The following is a 6,000-nucleotide window of genomic DNA, read 5'->3' as shown; positions in this document are numbered from 1 at the left end:
ATCAGAGTAAAGAGTTATTTATCTGTATAGTCCGTGTCTTTTTCCACATTAGCCCATTTTTGTCTTTGGTTGTAAGACTGTCTTATGTAGGTCTGCCACTTGGGTATGTATAGCCATAAAAACATATTCCCTACAAGGATACATTTGAAAATTAATTTAAGAATGTTCTATGATTTAGGGCACATGGCTGCCCCCTCCCCTCCATTTGTGCGCTCTCTCTCAAATAAATAAATAATCTTAAAAAAAAAAAAAAGAGCAACTCATGGGGGTGGGGAGGGCTTCTCTGTAGGTCAGCTCCAATCTGGCTCAAACTGGCTCATATAAGGGATTACCCAGCAAAACACCCAGCAAGGGACTATCAGGTGAAACACCTAGCTGGGCATCTCCTTGGCTGGAGCTGTTGCTTCTGCAAAACAAAACACATTCCTTCCCTGCTTTGGCCCCTTCCCCTCCTCCCTTCTGCTGATAGCTTTTAGTTAGCCCTGATTTGCGTTAACTTCCCTAGTTACATCCTGGCTCACAACATCATTGTGCAATTGTTAGAATGGCATTATCAAAAAGACAAAAAAGAACAAGTGTCGGCAAAGAAGTGGAGAAAAGAGAACACTTTCACAATGTTGATGGGAATATAAATTGGTACCATCGTTATGGAAAGCAGTATGGAGTTTCCCCAAAAAATTAAAAAAACTACCACATGATCTAGCAATCTCATTTCTGAGTATATATTAGAAGGAAATGAAATCATTATTTCAAGAAGATATCTTTTGACTCCCATGTTCACTGCAGCATTATTCTCAATAGCGAAGATACAGAAACAACTTAAGTATCCACCGACGGATGAATGGGTAAAGAAAATGTAGTATGTATATATACAATGGAATATTATTGAACTTTAAAAAAGGAGCTCCTGTCATTAGTGACAACATGAATGAACCTAGAGGATATTATACAAAGTGAAATAAGCCAGACACTGAAAGATGAATACTTCATGATCTCACTTACATATGGACTCTGAAACGGTCAAACCCATAGAAGCAGAAAGTAGAACGGTGGTTGCCAGAGGCTGGGGCTGGGGATTGTGGGGAATGGGGAGATATTGGTCAAAGGGAACAAAGTTTCAATTACGCAAGACGAACAAGTTCTAGAGATTTAACGTACAGTGTGGTGACTATAGTTAACAGTACTGTATTGTATACTTGATATTTACTAAGAGCATAGATCTTAAGTATTCTTACCACAGGAAAAGAAAGAAAATGATAATTATGTGAGATAATGAATATGTTAATTAGCTTGTTTGTAGTAATCAATTCATAATATACAAACATCAAGTTGTATACCTTAAATATGTACAATTCCTATTTGTCAATTATACCTCAATGAAGCTGAAAAAAGAAATGGAAAAAATTAAACAAGCATACAATAATGAATTAAACAAAGATAAAGTTAATCGTAGTACAGGTCTCACAACCCTAAAGTATTAGAGACTATTAAGGAATGACAACAAAGACGCCATACAAAATGACAGTGTGATTCTGAATCACAGATAATGAAAGATTCTAAAAGCAGTGATTATATTCAGTTTGGAGATGTATGTGTCCCACCCTGGGAGAGAAGACCAAGAAGAGTCTGCATCATTCGTCCACAGTAGTCAGGAGTAGCCCAGAAGGAAGAAACTGGCAGTTACCAAGGTGGGGAAGGAGGCCACTAGATACAAAAAACAATCACGTATCACACCACCACCACCACCATCCAGTTGCAACAGACACTCCCCTCCTTCCTGTAGCTAGGAACAAGAAATTTAATGCTATTACCTTAAAGTAACTCTGTTTGATTTGACTAGGACAAAATATATTGCAGTTTTACGCAAAAGTGCTCTTCAGTGAATGAAGTAAATGATGCAAAGGGAATGTTGCAAAGATTTATTTATTTATTACAGAAAGAGAGAGAGAGAGAGAGCTCATCCATGAGTTGGGGCAGGAGAAAATCTTCAAGCAGACTCCCCTCGGAGCCCAACACGGGGTTGGATTTCACAACCCATGAGATCACGGCCCAAGCGAAACCAAGAGTAGGACATTCAATCAACTGAGCCACCCAGGCGCCCCCAGGGAATATTTTAAATGAGGAATTGCCACGCTAGGCTACTTTGCCTGTAGGTATGAAACTGATTCATACTCTTAAAATCAGTCTTATAGCACCTTCCCTGGCAATTGTGATTACTCTTACAATGAGTAGGGGAATTGTGGAAAGAATTTATCTTGATTCACCTGCAAAATGGTACAAGGAAGAAAGTTGGAGAATTACACGCTACACAGGTGGAGAAAAATACATGAATCAGAACCATAATGTAAGCAATCAGTCCACAGGACACTATAGGGCTATGAATTAACAGAAACCAGAAGAGACTCATTGAGCTCTCAATTAGTAGCCTCAGGTTTGAATGCTGATTCGAAGACCTCCAAGAGGTGAGACCCAGAGCAGTTTATTTCAATAAAATGCAAAAAATAAGACCAAGAATAAAATCCTCTCTGTGAGGACTAGATGTAATTTTACCTTTATATGTCAGACGTAATTCTTAGTCCACAAATTCGTGATTCCAAAAAATTAAAAAAAAATTTTTATCCAGTTTCTAACCTTGACCTTTATTCTTACTGGCTTGACCTTATTTATTTTAACAAATGAAAATATACCCTCTGTCCTTTCCAGTTTTCTCAAGGTATGGGAAGGGGGGCAGTAGGGTGGGGAGGAGGGGTGGACAGGTGCCTTTTGTCATCTGACTTTCCAGATGGTCCTTGTGATGTCTGTTGACCTTCTCTCCCTCTCCCTATGGATTCAACAGCTCCTCTCTACATTAGGACCAGTCTAAAAGCCCAGGATCTTCCTGGCCCTGTTTGACCAAATGCCCCTTGTGGCCATTTCTCCTGGAGTAGCACGTCTCCAGAAATACTATCAGAAGAAAGGTGAAGGTCCCCTCTGCTCTCAGGAGCCAAAGGTATCTCTCAGCCTTTTCAGGTTCATTCCCTATCTGTCCCTAGAAAATTAAAATACTTCAATTCCCCTGGGGATTATTAAGTGCATTCTAGGATCTTTCTGAGGGGATTATGTTATACATATACCATATATTATTCAATGTCACAGGAGGGCTCAGGCAGCATCCCACACTCAAACACATTCATGTTTCTGCAGTGAAATATATTAATAGTCACTCAGTGGATGAATAAAAAGACAAATGATCTCTCAGTACCCAAGTCAGGCCTGACCATCAAATATTTGTGCTGCCAACTTATAAGCTTTGGGTTTCGGGGACTTTGGGATTTCATAATCACAGAAGAAGATTGTGAATCTGTAACTGAGTTTGAGTGACTTGGATATGGGATGACTAACTGTGGTATAGTGCAATAGAAATTCAAAAGAGGAAGGTGTTGCTAAGAGGGCTAATAAGATCTGTAAAGATTTCATTGAGGAAAAAGCACTTGAACAAAAACTGGAGAATCTATGGAAATTGGCAAAGATCAGAAAATAAAAGGCATCCCATGTGAAGAAGAAAAAGAACTTGATTATACTAAATCATTTGTCATGGGGAAAATGTAGTAAAATAAATAAAATAAAAACAATACAAAACTATAGAGACAACACTGATGGTCACCAGAGGGGAGATGGGAGGGGCAATGGGTGAAGTAGGTGATGGGGATTAAGGAGGGCATTCGTTGTGACATATGAAGTGTCGAATCACTACTGCACACGTGAAACTAATATTACACTAAATGCTAACTAACTGGAATTTAAATAAAAACTTAAAACATTCCCATTTATATGACATTTTAGAAAAGGCACGACTATAGAGATGGTAAACAGATCAGTGGATGCCAGGGCCTCAGGATGAGGAAGGGTTGAATCAATGAAGCACAGAGGATTTTTGGGGGGGCAGTGAAACTATTCTGTACGATACTGTAATGATGAATATATGATGTCACACATTTGTCAAAACTCGAAGAGCTTTAGGGCAAAGAGTCAAACTTAAAAGATGCAAAACTTGTAAAAATCATTTAGAAGGTGAGAGAGTCCTAGGAAGGAATGTAGAACTGTAAAATAACCTAGCTGTATTATAAATATATGAAACAACCTCATTGAACAGGGTGAGGGGGAAAGGTGCTGACCTAAGTAATTTTGGAAATGAGTGGAGTCCGTAAATGAAAAACAAAAGGAACTCTAGTTCATAAAGTGTGCAAGGGGTTAACAATTCTGAAATCATTTTACATGTATATTAGAATTGAACTATTAAGTAAATTCATGGCAGATGTGAGAACCAGGTTTCTCACTACTGGAGTTACAGGCAAGCAAGGGGCAAGGGCTAGAATGATCTATGTGGTAATAGATTAGAATTGGAGATACCAACACGAACTCATGTTTACTTAAGATGTATACCGATGGTTACATATAAAAATATTTACAGGTATGTGTCTATGTACTAGTTAGTATACACACATACAATTCTGTGCTGTCAGCTAAGAGGGCCTAGAAGCAATGGCACTCCAGTAGCCATGAGCACACCTACTGCCTTACTAATACCATTCCCCAGTGAAAGGAATCAGGACCCCTTGGAGAATGGTTGATTCTAGAACTAGGGCAGGAAATATTCAAGATGAGCCTGGAGCATCTTGCAGTGCCAGAAGGTAAGAAAGAGGGAATATGTCAAAATGACACAGAAGCCATGCAGAAGAACGCTTAATGGCTAAAGGTGGAAGAATTTGAGCAATTAAATAAGTAACGTAGTATTGGATTATATTCCAAAGTAGCAAATAGATATTCATGAGTCCATATTAATGTAAACAGATCATTGAATAAATAAATGGGAGAGAACAGGCAACTAACCTAGGCAGAAGAATTCCAAATTTGTGTAGATACTTTGCGCTCAAGGAGTTATCCTTAAGTGTGACTACAGAGTGACTCCCTTCCAAAGAACAAAGCATGAAAGAAGAAAAAGAGTAACATTACCTCAACCAGGTGACCAAGGTTAACATCAACAGTGAAAACTCATATTGTTAGTATATACCCTTGATATGATGTGATAAGAATAGTACTTGACCTCTACTGTCTTCCACCTAAAAACTAATAACCCCTGTCTAATCACGAAAAAACATCAGACAAATTCTAATTGAGGGGCATTATACAAAATACTTGACCAATATTGCCCCAAACTGTCAAGGTCATCAAAAATAAGAAAAACCTGGGGTACCTGGGTGGCTCAGTTGGTGAGTGTCTGACTCTTTGATTTCGGCTCGGGTCATGATCTCAGGGTTCTAAGATGGAGCCCCACTTTGGGCTCCCTGCTGGGGATGGAGCCTAATTAAGATATTTCTTTCCCTCTTCCTCTGCCCCTCCCCCGTTCCCCTCCCTCTCTCTAAAATAAATAAGTAAATCTTAAAAAAAAAAAAAAAAAAAAAAAGGAAAGTCTGAGAAATCCTGACAGCCAAAACGAGCTTAAGGACACAGGACAACTAAATATAGTGGCATCCTGGATGGAATCCTGGAACAGAAAAAAGACATTAGGTAAAAACTGAGGAAATCTGAATGAATGGACTTTAGTTAGTAATAAAGTATCAACATTAGTGCATCAGTTGTAATAAATGTACTATATTTATGTAAGATATTAATAATAGGGAAACTGGGTATGCATATATGGCAATTCCCTGCACTAACTTCATAATTTTTTGTGAATTTGAACTATCCTAAAATTAGGTTTATTTTTAAAAAGTACTCCATTCATGCACAATCCCAGATTTTGAGTCCTGTGTCACATTGCTCTTCTCATCATTGTCACCCACTATCTTCTTGGAGATATACCCATATTCAGAGTACTTTCTCATCTAGCTCATCTTCATTCCAAGACTCTTCATCATCGAGGCTCTTCCACATTCATGTGGACATTCCATCCAACACCACACTTAATGCTTCATCCATCTGTTCAATTCCTATAACCATCATACACTTTCTGTATTAGCC

This window comes from Ursus americanus, chromosome 5 (genome assembly GCF_024610735.1).
Source record: "Ursus americanus isolate L20-20 chromosome 5, mUrsAme1.1.p, whole genome shotgun sequence".
Classification (NCBI taxonomy): domain Eukaryota; kingdom Metazoa; phylum Chordata; class Mammalia; order Carnivora; family Ursidae; genus Ursus; species Ursus americanus.
The sequence above is the reverse complement of the archived record's forward strand: the minus strand, read 5'-3'. Positions refer to the sequence as shown.